Source organism: Strix uralensis, chromosome 4 (genome assembly GCF_047716275.1).
Source record: "Strix uralensis isolate ZFMK-TIS-50842 chromosome 4, bStrUra1, whole genome shotgun sequence".
Classification (NCBI taxonomy): domain Eukaryota; kingdom Metazoa; phylum Chordata; class Aves; order Strigiformes; family Strigidae; genus Strix; species Strix uralensis.
The window spans coordinates 93,004,586-93,017,513 of NC_133975.1; the positions used below are offsets into that span (position 1 = coordinate 93,004,586).

At 45.2% G+C, this 12,928-nt stretch overlaps 1 protein-coding gene across 13 annotated transcripts in view; it reads left to right on the forward strand.

The window, feature by feature from the left end:
* The first annotated feature begins 1,576 nt into the window (after positions 1 to 1,576).
* NUMB (NUMB endocytic adaptor protein) overlaps positions 1,577 to 12,928 on the forward strand; it is a 97,861-nt gene continuing 86,509 nt past the window's right edge. For 12 of the 13 annotated variants that reach the window (XM_074867924.1, XM_074867931.1, XM_074867937.1 and 9 more), the window contains exon 1: positions 2,522 to 2,596. The gene's annotated coding sequence lies outside the window, so the exon portion shown is untranslated. Of the gene's footprint in view, positions 1,593 to 2,521; positions 2,597 to 12,928 lie in introns of those variants that run through there. The other variant, XM_074867925.1, reaches the window with a different exon arrangement.

Sequence of the window (12,928 nt, forward strand, 5' to 3'; positions counted from 1 at the left end):
CACCTTGAAGTCTTGCTTCCAGTATCAGGCCTTGGAGAATGAATTTCCCCCCTTGCATGGGAATTCTCTGTGGGAAGACTGATGACACAGAACGTGACTCGGACCCGCAGTGCAGCGCTGCGAATGTGCAGTTTGCTATGTTAGATGCTCAGCTTGTCCAGCTAGGTGACCTCTAGGGTCATCTTCCTTTCCTTTCCCACCACAGCCCCCTTTCCCTTCGGTCACCAATGACTCTATGGGGAGGTCAAGTTAGGGAGAGATACAAACAGCCGAGCAGAGAAGCTCTGTAATGGCAACAAATCAATTTAACTATCTAATAAATATTTGTAAAAGCTATATATAGCTGAAGCATACATTAGAACTTTATTTACAATAGCATGACCTGGCCTTTTCCTTGCCAGCCCTCAAATACTTTTCATTTGGAAGTAGTGCATCTTTATAATATGGGAATTGTTCCTTAGAAATTAAAGTTTAGGGTACCATGTTTTATAAAAATTTTTGTCAGAAATCCAGAGACTGTGAATAAGATGAAGAGTTACACCGAAGCTACACCAGGTCAGGAATGTTTTCATAAAATAGAAGAAAACTCAGACTGGTAGAAATGCCTTGCCTGTCTAGTTGTTTGGGAACATGTTTGGCTCAAACATAGCTGTGCCGTGCTGCTGGCTGAGAGCAGCAGTCTGAAAATAAGTGAGAAGCAACTGTGAGAGGGAAGGCAGCTCTCTGCTTTGTTTTTGCTTTCCAAGCAGAGGGATATGCAAAAAGATTTAAGGAAAAAAAAAGGTATCTTCTTCTTAGTTTATTTTGTGAACAAGGGATGATTTGGGGGTCAAAGATTCAGTCTGAAATTCAGAGTCAGTGTCACGCTCATACTTCTGCCTGAGCATCTCCTATGTGAACTCGGTAAATTATTTTTGCACACGATGTTCTGAAATTCCCACTGATTTCAGTTGCTCTTTTTTCTGGATCTTTGCCAGTTTACATTAAGGCCCATGTTCTTTGTTGCTCTGTTTCTTTGCTTGATTCAGAAACAAAGAGGAATAAGGGGGATGGCGCATGCAGGGAGAAGATAATGATGCAGAGAAACCTCATGTAATCTTTGCATTTCAATTTCCTGAGGGTTTTTTTTTTTTTTTTTTTTTTTCAGCTCAATGCTCTGGGAACTGTTCTGGCTTGCATTTTGGATGAAGTAGCTGCTTGAAAGTCTGGTGAGAGGAGGCAGCTGTTGGAAATACGCATTCTGGATAATGCGTTCAGGCCAAGCCCTGTATGCACAGTCACACGGGTGCCACACGCAGAGGATTCCCCTGGGTAACTTCCCTTTGAAGCGCAGCTTCCCTGCTGAATTCAGCACCTGGTACTGCCTCCGCTTTGAAAATGGAAGCACGCTTGTGTTTCTTGGGCTGAAGGAAGGAAACCCGAAAACATTGTGGATCTCAGAAAGTCCCCATCATGGAGGTTAACGCGCAGCGAAGATGAGCCTGCTCACGTTTTTCCTGCAACCTGGCCTGTAGCTGATGGAGGACATGACATGTGCGATTTCTGGAGAGCTGGCATTAGCAGCACGCTTCACCGCAGCCCCTGGGGAAGGCGTCAGTTATCACGCACGGTTTATTGGGGGGAAACCAAGGTGGCACTGGGCCCCGCGGCTGGGCCTGCGGGCAACATCCTCCTCGTGCCACCGCTGCCGCCAGCCCAGGCCAGGGCGGCTGCCGCTCCTTCGAGGCTCTCCAGAAGCTGCCAGTGGGTCTCCCCACTCGGGGAAGAGTCCCCACAGTGGCAGCGCCGGTGACAGGTTTGGGGCAGGCGCCTGTCCCCGAGCTCTCCCTCACGGCAGGTGGTGGTGCGGGGCCCGCTTTCACGCTCGAGGCGCCCGGCCACCCAGCTCCCCGCACTCCAGCACTTCGGAGAAGGGAACCCACGACGCGGGGCGGCTCTGCCCGGCGGCCCTGCCTGCCCGGGAGCCGCCTCGCTGCTGTGAGGGGACGCGTCCCACGGCAGAGGCAAACCGCAGACAGGCGGCGAGCCGCTCTGTGGAAGGCACATCCCCCCCCGCCGGCGCAGCAGTGGGGCGGAGGGTCTCCGGGCGCCGGGTCCCCGGGCGCCGGGCGGGTTCCTGTCCCGGCCCCCTCGGGGAGAACCAGCCGCCGCGGCCCAGGTGCCAGCTACCACTCGCCCTCCCGCCGCGCAACCAATCCTTCGCCGCGCCAACGTAGCCTAACCCCGAGCGGGGAGGCGGGCCCATCGCCGCAGCTGGCACCTCTGGCAACCTATCCCGGCACTCTGCTCCGACCGCTTCAGCCAATCAGGGGCGGCAGAAAAAGAGTGGGGGCGCCAAAGCCCCGGCGTGAATAAAACACCCGGGACCCGTGGGCGGAGAGAGCGGGGAAGAGGGCGTGGTCGGAACTTTGACGAGCAGCTCCTCGCAGCAATCCAAAGGCCGGAGGACGGGGCGGGTGGCCAATGGGCCGGCCGGGATGGGCGTGGCGGGCGGCGGGAGCAGTGGCGGGGGGGGCGGGGGGGGAGCGGCGGCGGTGCTGCTCGGTGGCGACGGGTGGCTGAGGAGGCGCCGGAGGGAGGAGGCTGCGGGCAGCAGGTGAGCGCGGCTGGGCCGGTCCGCGGCGCGGGGTAGGGCCTTTGCCGCCGCAGGCCGGGGCCGGAGCCGTGGGCGGGTGTGGCGGGGGCGTGCGAGCCCCGCGGGGTGCGGGGGGGTCTGGGCGCCCCGCGGGAGAGGGGGGGGGGGCGCGCCGGAGGCGGGGGAAGCCTGAGGGGGGCGGTGAGGGGTGGGTGGTGGTGCTCCGGGAAAGTGCGTGCGGGGGCCGGGGGAGAGGAGGGGGCGCCCTCCGGTCCCCGCCCCGGGGGGGGCAGTGGGGTGGGCCCCGGCGCGATCCCCGGGGTGGGGTGGGGCGGGGGCCCGGCGCAGGTGGAGCCCACGGGGTCGAAGGCCCTGCGGGGAGCATGGAGTCGCCGGCCCGGGGGAGAGAGCGACCGACCCCAGGGCGCTGCCGCTTCCTGGTCTCCCTCTCCCGGGGCTGCCCGTGCCTGCGGTCCCTCCTAGGCCTTGAATCCCGGCCAGGTTTCCGTCAGAGGGTCCCCCCGGCGCGGCCGCTCCCGGGCCGGCTGTCGCCGTGCGCTGCGCTTTGTATCGCCTCCCGCTCCTGCGTGCGGCCGCGGGAGCGGGCGGGGGGCTCCGGGAAGTTGGGGCTTCCCCGGCCCCTCCGCCTCGTCTCAGCCGGGGCTGGGGCGCCGGGAAGTTTGGGAGGCGTCGGGACGAGCTCCGAGGCGGCGGCGCTGCCGACCCGGTCTCGCCGCGGGAGTTAGAGGGGCAAGGGCCGCCGTAAGCAGCGAAACTCGTCTCTTGCCACCCGGTTCGTGGCTTCGCCGGTTCCTTTCTGCCAGTGCCACAGCCCGGCGGGCCGCACAAAGGAGCGGCCGGCCGGGTTCGGCTCGTCCAGCGACGCGCAGGAGGGATGGACGAGCAACAGCGTGCGAGGCGGAGGGCTGCTGGGCGCCCGGGCCAGCATCCCTGCCCTCCATTTCCAGTAGATAATGAAGGGTTAAAACGCAGCTTCTGTTTGGAATGCGCTTAACTCCTTTTATTGCACTCATGGAGATGAACAGTCCTCAAGAATGAACCGATGCATCCCTCAGAGGAGAGTTAATGTCTTGCAGCAGCTCCGGTCTGCAACTCCTTCGGTCCAGTAGATTTATGTAACCTACTCATTAATGGTTTATGAAATGATAAGGGAGCTTTTGGGTTGTTTTCCGTGTGCTACAGTTTTCACGGTTGTTGTCAATGTTTCTTAATTCAGCTGTGCGGAGTAGAAGCTACTTATAACTGTTAACAATGTCTGATTGTACCGTTTAAGGGGTTTTGTTTTGCTTTGCTTTGTTGTTTTGTATTTTTGATCTTCCTGCCTCTCCAGATAGGCTCCCGAATGAGGAGAGTGGGTAAAATGGAAGGCACAGTCATTCTGTTTGGCTACAATATTACTCTAGGTATGGCTTGTAGCAAAAAGTGTAAATATTTAAATGGATTTCTGACTCATCAGTTCTATTTGACTTATTGATCTATGGCTGAAACGGTCTTTATGATTATGCAGGAGTTAATAGTTACCATAGAGAAACAGTATTGTTTTTCTGCTCATCAGTGTGTGTTTTCCATTTCTTCATCTCTTGGCAATTCTCTGTGGAAATGCTGCTTGTTTTCCCTTAGCAAAAATCTTACGGAAGAAACAAAAAAATAATGCAAGCAAAGTCCAAAAAAATGAATTGGAGATGTGTTCATCCTTGCCTGTGATTCTTAAACTCTTTTGATAGTCTGAGTTATCCTACAGTAAACTCTTTTTAATCTGTAAATGAATAAGGTGGTGGTTTTAAGCCTCAGTGAAAACTCTGATTTACAGAACTCTAAACATAACACATCAAAGAAATTTTCCTCAACTATACATATGAAATGCAATTCAAATCAGTCATTTAAATCCTTATTAGCAGAAAATGTTTTTTTCAGCCTGGGAATTACTTTCCTGCATTTATTACTTGTCTTAAATGTGTGGAAACTGAAGGTGCATGTAAACTAGACAGAGTAGACAAGTTTGTTTATCTTCTCACCCTGGAGCTGTGAAACCCTCTGATTTTGTATTAGTAGCTGACAGCATTATGCATTTAGGAAGGAAAAAAAAAAAAAAAACAACCAACAAGCCACTCTGGGCTCATAAAACTCACAAGACTTCTAAGTATTGTAAACTTGATATAGCTGCTTGGTGTCAGAAGGATCTGTAAGTACTTTTCTTTCCTACCATAATGAGCATGGTGGGATAAAAACTTTCTGGAATGACAGTGAAAATCCTTGCAAAAGTGCTTGCCTCCCCAGGAATAGGGGCTATCAGGAAAACATATTGTTGTAGATTTTTTTAACTGTGTGTTTGTAAGAGCTTGTTACAGTACCATACAGGATTCTTGAATTCCACCTATAGCTGTTTTTATTCCACTAGTAATATTGGTGGAGCTGCATGACATTGGAAAAAAACTTAAATTGCCCTAATACTATAGAAATTAAATCTTCTGCACTCTAGAAAAGATGTTTTACAGAATCTTTTGGGTAAGAGATTCTCATGGCAGCCTAAGCTGGTGTAATTCCTGATTTTGGAGTCCTGTCCTACTTACTGCACTCACCTGACACTCTGCTGACCTTGTTCCTTTTTTTGGGGGTGAGGGGGTCAAAGTTTATATTCTTATTTATTTTGCCATCTTATCAGGCAAGGTTGGTTTAGACTAATGTGAGATCACGGCCTTAGTCTTGCTTTTGGAGTTTGTTGATCAGTGAACATATATTAAAATGATAGATTAGTTGTTCAGTCCAGGGATCTCAATTTTAATAAGTGACATCAGAGCGTGTTGCCCTTTCTTTTTCTACAGAATACCAAGCATAAACTCCATCAAGCTGAGACTTAACACATCCTCTACAGTCATGTTATTGCATTACCATCAGAGCAGCTTTGATTTCTCTGGCGATGCTTTCACCAAAAGGAGCTATTTTTCCCTGTTAGTCCTTTGCTGATCCAGCTGAAACGGTGGTACAGAAAAATGTTGAGCTTCAGTTGGATCAACTGCCTGAACTGGCTGACTTCATGGCTATGCAAATGTTACTGCTCGCAGAGGAGGAGGAGGAGGCTGGGACCACTCTTTTCTGAAGCAGCTCTATTTTAGTTTTGCCTAAGCTTGTCAAGAAACTTGGCAGCTTAAACTGGGGCTGTGGTGGTCCTGCCTCCTTGACTGTGCATCTTCCCATGCTGGCAAGGAAGCCTTTGTGGCTGTGAGTTAAGCAAAGTCAGGGAGTTAATCAGGCTGGTAATGAATTGCTTTTTTGTTTTGTTGGATTTTGGCTGGATTGTGTTTCTGAACTGGCTGATTGTCCAGGTCAGGGGGTGGGAATGGGACTTCCCATTGAAGTGAATGAGATTGAGGGTGGGAGATGGAGACATAGTAGCTTTGACTTAAATTTCCTTGAGCTTTTCTGGAACCGTACCTTTCCATCAACATGACCTAGGTTAACGAAGTCCTACAGCAAGCTGTTCTAAGCTGTCTTGGCTGATAAAAACCTCAAATAAATTGGAGAATGTTCTTCCATTTTTCTCAGCTGGCACGTTGGTGTGGATAGTAACAGCAGCAAGTGGAGGATGAGGAGCGAGGGATGGGCTAAGCACAGTAACCTCAGACTGACACAGCTGTGTCTGGGAGAGGATTTTTTCTCACCTTAATTGTGGGATCCATCAAATACCCTTTTTGAACTGATGTTCTTTACAGCGTATAGCTAAAGCAGATGTTGCATCAGAAAGAAGAAACTTTCATAACAAGCAAGATCAGGAAGATTATTCTGCTGTGCAGGAGGCAGTGGGTTTTTTTCTTTTCATTTTTATTGACCAAGGCTCGCAAGCATTAATAGGCTGCCATCAGTCTAGAAGTATAAATGGCATCATGTCATGTGTAACTGCAGTTACTCATTCATCCAGAATTCTTTTAAGTATGTTGTAGGAGATACCTCTCTGAAAACTTGAATTGCTTTGTTCAGCATTTGTCCTTACAGAGTGTAATTCTTTGTAGAGTCCTGGTGTTCTGTAGTTACCAGATGTGATGGCTTAAAGATGTTTCTGGATAGTAATTTATATATCTTCTGTTTCTGCTGAGTTGTGACTCAAAGTGTGTCAGGACAAATGCTTTGTGTGTGAGAAATGGTCTGAAAGAGGAATACGGATGCCAAAATGTAAAGGTGCTCTTGAGGAATCTGTGAAGCCATTCATTTCGGAGTTTGAGGTCAGAAACAAGCTCTTGGCTGCTTTGAGTGCTGAATCTGTAGGATTTTTGAGATTTTGCTGGTGGGTTTTGATACTGAAGCCAGAACCAAAGTTACTAGCTTTCTAAGTGAAATACTGGTTTTAATTACAGTGTATTAAGACTTGGACTAAACTGTTTGGAATTTTTTCTGATTATCTTTCCTTTTCTAGGAAACAGCAATCTCGAACTTCCTGCTGAATTGGATTGTAAGTGGTACTCTTTAGTCTTTAGGTATACCCAGAGAGTTTATTAACGTAGGTATGTACTTGGTCACTGGCCTGGACTTCTTCACAAGGCATGGATCCAGGAGCTACAAGTACTACCGAGGCTATTAAGAAAACACGTATACCTGGTGCACTTGGCCACAACCACTCTTGTTGTATGCTAACTGTTCTTAATCTGGATGTGACCACTTCTAATCAGTTTATTTTTCTGGGGAAAAAACCCCAAACCTCAAGGATCAATCTTTCCTTCTACTTTTAATGTTGTTTAAACTTGATAAACACAGTTCAGGCCTGTGTTGAGGCTCCACTCCCAGCAGTGAACTGATTTTAGACTGTTGAAGAAGCTCATTTCCGTAATCCACCAGGACTAGGGATACCTTATTTTTTCCAAGGCTGTGCAGTTTGCTGATGGCAGTTACATGCTCAGTGGTGCCCAGACTCTCCTAGTTACTCAGTTTGCCTTGCAAGTGAATGCTTAGTGGCTGTTAAATGCTTGGGTCTTTAGTTAGCCGATATCTTTGTGTGTTGACTTAAGATTCTGAGTGAGGATAGTCTGCTTTCAAAGGCATTAATTCATCAACTGCTGAAGTAAAAATCTGTGGAGACATGGGAATTTGTTCCCTGTATGGAGGAATGACACAACTAGAAACTTGCTTCACAATTGATTTAGGCCAAGTCTAATAACTTTTGTTTAGTAACTAATGGTAAAAGCGTTGGATTTGTGGTTTTGCTTTGTATGCATAGTAGGAGGGAGAAGCACGTATGTTCCTTTCTTCTAAATGTGTTTAACAGTAATCTTCTGATTTTGTTCTTGGATGTTTTTTCTGGAACTTGGTAGCACTAGATCAGTTTGTGAAGCAAATAGCCAAATACTGTAGTTCTTTGAAACTTAATTGCTGGCTTGGCTTTTTGCTCTAATATTTGTTTTTCACTCAAAGTAATAACCGAATTTCTGTGGAAAATAGTACTACTTCTGATAAAGATAGTTGATACTTATTTGATTCGTACAGGTCGCTGTAACTGCAGGGCTACAGAGCTGTATAGGCTGCTCTGGGGGTTGTGGCTGGCTTGTGTCTCGGCAGTGGGATAGATGAATTTTGCAGCCTTTTCCCCCACTTTACTAATATGTCTTTGTAAAGTATATATATATTTTTTTAAGGCTGGCTATTTTATTGTTAAAGTCTGCTTAATATGATCTTTCTGCTGACTATTTTTCGTTTACAAGAATGATATGTGATGCTGTTTCCAAAAAGCCTGCAAGGCTTAGTCTGGTCTAAGAAGCCCAAGAAAGCATTTACCTGTCATTAAGGTGGTACTAGTCAAGGTTTAGTGCTTTGTGCTGGGCCAGGGTTCCTGTGTGGGTTCTTCCCTGTAGTCCCAATCAATGCAGAGTCTGCGTTTATGTCGAGTCATGGCCTTTCAGGTTGAAACATCTGTCGCCTGTGTGTCAAATTCCCTAACCCAGCCCGAGGATACCATGGATGAGAATTAGTGTCTGGTTTAAGGTCTTGCATAGACCAGGTTTTATAGGGTTCAGTGGTTGTGATATGGGTTTTGCCCTTTGTATTTTAGCAGATATTTACTGATACACTGGCTTTTGGGGGTTTCTTTCCTTCGCCCCTCCCCAGTGAATTATCAGTAATCTAGTTAGTAGTTACAACTAATTGTGCACTCTCTTGTGTCAACAGGCCTTGAAAGTTATCAGAGGTTAATTTAATATTGTTTAATTTTGCTTGTGTCTATAAATTTTGATATTTCTGCATAGGTTACAGTGTCTACATGAAAAGCATCTCTTATGTAACGTGCTTTTTCTTTAACTGGATTTTCACAGGGTGGCTTTGAAAGAGTGTCATGACATTTCTATATGTATTTGTTTACACATTAGGAGTGCTTGCTCTTTTTTAATGACATGAATTTGTTTTTCGGAGGCAATTTTTAGTTTAAAGCGCCTCTCAACTGTGCCATGCATGGATTTTCCTATGTAAAGTAGCCTGTAAAAAGCCACTCTTTGAGCAACTGGGCAGCCCTGTGTATTTCTCTTAGCTTGGTAGCAGAAAGCCAGCCTTGCATGAGGGAATGAAGGACGGTGATTCAGCTAGCCTGTATCTCTTTGCCGGGATATTTACTGAAAGCGTCTATAAAATAGTTGTTTTTATAACAGCCTTTTCATTGTTGGTTATATATATATATTTTTTTTTTAACCTATGTCTTGGATTTACTGTATGCAGCTGGCAAATAGAAGAGAGCCACTGAATGCTTTGTTGAACTCTCTGGGTGTGTCTTGGATAGGTGCATCATGCTAATATTGAATATGGATTGTTTATAATTTCATTTAAATGTCTGTAATAGTGTTATGTGGCGCTTTTTCCCTTTGGGTTTTATTTTGTCTGGGCAAATTCTGACCTGCTAGCTTAGATGGCCTAGAGACTCCTCCACCAGTCTGTAATGAATGGGATGATAACTAAGTTAAGTCATTTCTGTGCTGCCCCCAGGAATAGCACAGTGGTACATCAAGATAATTTTTAGGTTTTCTCTTAGCCTTTTACCAACGTGACTACTTTGTCTTGGATTTTCATAAGGAGTACTCTAAGTCTGTGTGTGTTATCTTCCAAATAAGGTCACTGTTATTTTTTCCTCAATACCGCAATACAAATGTTCATAATTGTTCAAAGGCATTAAAGGAAAGCTTGTAACAGCCAAAATATATATTTCTTTGCTGCCTAGCGAGGTAGGGTACACCCCTTTAAAGAGGTGTATGTGTAGTACTATCTGAAAGTTTTCCTTATTTTTAAAAGTACAGAATTTGTGCCTCAGTTTCCTGTCCATTACCTCACGTTTCAGACATGGTACTGTAACTTCAATTTTATTGTCAGTTGTAATCAGTTATTCTCTGTGTAATTAACTCTTGCTTTTGACATAATTTACTTTGTGTGCAAGCGTTTGTTCTCAAGGTAGTCATATCCATATAGTGTTTATTATCTTGCCCATGCACAGACCAGGAACATAACTGGGACTTAGAAAAAGTCAACATGGTTTGTCTGTCTACAGTGTTTGTTGGCTTTAAGCTAAGGACTCAATTCTGCAAATCTTACAGAGTAAACAATATTCATCATTCAAGTGAAAAAAAAAGAATTTGTCTTTAACACTTACTAATTTAACAGCTGTTAAATTGCTATTCCAGTACTGCAGATTTAGTTCTTCCTTTCTTCTAAGACAGGCAGTCCTGAGGTAGAAATACAGATATACCAAGTACAGCGAGGTCCTGTGAACTGTGGAAGTGTTATTCTTGTTTTGAAAATCCTAAGGATGATAGAGAAGTTGATCAAAATAATTATTTTTGAGGAAATCCAGGATGAAAATCTATCTGAGTCTGTCTTAATTTCCTTATTTCTCAATTTCCTGTCTTAATTTCTTAATAATGTACTGCAGTGCTTTGCTGTGAATGAGTATGGTCACTTGGTTGGAAAAAAACATTTTCTACATAATGGTTTGCCTTCTCCTGTTGGATGTTGTCTCACCCACAGGAATCTGGTTGACTTGGTAGTTTATTACTCTCTTTCATCTTCTGCATTTCAGAAAAAAAAATAATTAGGTATTCAGAGGTAAGAAACTTTGGAAATGTGATATGTCCTGGAATTGTCTGAGATGCTGGATCGTGCCTTATCTCGTCTTGTCTGATGACAGCTAAGCCTCTTGCACTTCTGAATCGCAGTTTAGCATCCCAGGAGTGTTTGATTGTACATTCCTTTCTTGAATTGAATAAATGAATGATTTATTTTTTCCAGGTTTGTTTTCAACAGGATCAGTTCCCTGTTTCCACTTCTGCAAGCGCTAGCACTGGAGCTTTGGGTGGGGGAGAAAGAGCAGAGGGGCTGTGCTGTTGCTAAAAGGAAGTGACATGGATCCGGTGCATACAGCTAATGAAACTATGAGTTAGTATATTTTGGAAGTGGTCCTGCCTGCCTCCCTTGCCCTCCAAAGGTCCCAGGTGAGGTGAAGATTATGCATTCAGGAGCTCTTTCCCTGAAGTTTCTTCTAGATGCATGAGTAATCTCTGCATGGGAGAGAGGCCACCAATAATGTGGTACAGGTAATGATGGCTCTAAGCCTCTTTAGTAGAGAGGCATCTGTAGCTCTGGTTATGTTAGCAGCCAACTGCTGATTGTCTTGCCATAGGATGTAGGTTTCAGAGATGAGCACATCTCAAATCCATCAGTGATGGTAGATGATCTGACTACTACCACAGTGTCTTGCTGTCTGCTTCTAGTAGACGGCATGATGTTGTCTAAACCAGCTGGGTTCTGCTCATTGCCTTAGCTCTTGCTCTCTGTATAGTGTATCACAATCCAGTGGCCAGGTTTAGTTCTGTCCCCTTGCATAATAGCCCTAGAAGTAGGGGTTTCTGCAAGTAAAGGCCATGCAGCCCTCTAACCACAAGTAAATAGTAGTAATTGAATGGATGTCTTGCTTTTTACAATATTAGATCGAGTAGGAAATGGAACCAATTGGTGTGGGCAAAATGTAGGCAAATGCTAAAATGACTAATAAGTGATTGTGAAGATACAGTTTATCTTGCTAATGACAATGTTACTTTAGGGAAAAAAAAAAGTAGTCCCAAAATCATCCTTCCTTCAGATCTTTGACAGAGGATGGAAAACTTCATTTCTTTTGTGGATCTAGGCTATGGGATTGTTTGTTGGTTTTTTTTTTTGTTCCCCTTCACACATTCTCTCTGGCTCCAGTTACATCTAAAAATGTGCAAACATGCTTACTCCAGTCTTCTTAATGTGGCTTTTATGTAAATGATTGCTTATTGTTCAGTTTACTGCTTCAGTGTTTGGTATAGGTAAATTCTGCATGAGCTTCCTTTCCGCTTTCAAAGACAGTCTTTCAGCTTTCTAATGTGCACCTTTCTTCTGTGAGACATATCACATGTATAAAAACTGATTAGTTGCAACTATGTTTGCCTTTATCTTCATGAAATAACTAATGATTTGTTGACTCATCTATTTGAGATGGCATTACCTCCGGTCAGTTCTGTGCAGAGATACTAGATCAATCTACTGTGAATTGCTGTCCCAGTTTCTTCAGTGGAAAGCGACTGGCATCTACCAGTCTTGCATCATATCACCCCAAAATCCTGAGGGCTTCTGTTCTATGGTAGGTGTAAAATGGCCATAGCTGTAGTATTTTGAATTTCAAGTTAGAATTAATTCCATCTTCCAGGACTTTGCTTTCAGATATACTTTGTGGCATTTGTGGATGTCACCAGCATTTAATGGCATGTATGGCTGGCAGGGCTCTAAACAATACTGGCTTAAAGCTGCAGGCCTAATTTCTGGGCCATTCCATTTTCAGAACGTGGGGAATGGTGCCAGTGCAAATTACAAAATACGCTGGGAATTGCTTCTCTCCACAGCTCTTTACATGGAACTGTGAATAGGCCTTCCACTCAGGACTTAATAGCTCTTAAGGTCCAAGCAAAGTAGTTTGCTGAATTCTGGTAAATCTTAGCTCTTGCTTCTTTTAGACACATCAGAATGATTGAAGACAATTATTAGTTTAGGGAAGTAGCAAGGATGGTCTTGGTTTTTTGTTTAGTTTTTTCTCAGAAGCACCACATTAGGTGTGTTCACCTTTTAAATACAAAGAAATAGTAGTCGCCATGTCAGGTGTCATTAATGAGTACTTAGTTAACTTCAATGGGCTGTTTAAAAAAATAATGAGAAAAGTAATGTTCCCCTAGTAATCCTGGTATGGAGTGTATGGACATTAATCTCATTTATGCTTAGGTGCTAAAGCAAGCTGTGTTGCTGTGTTAAATTAGAGGTACCATAATTCTCCATTTACTTTGGGGACTTCATTATCTG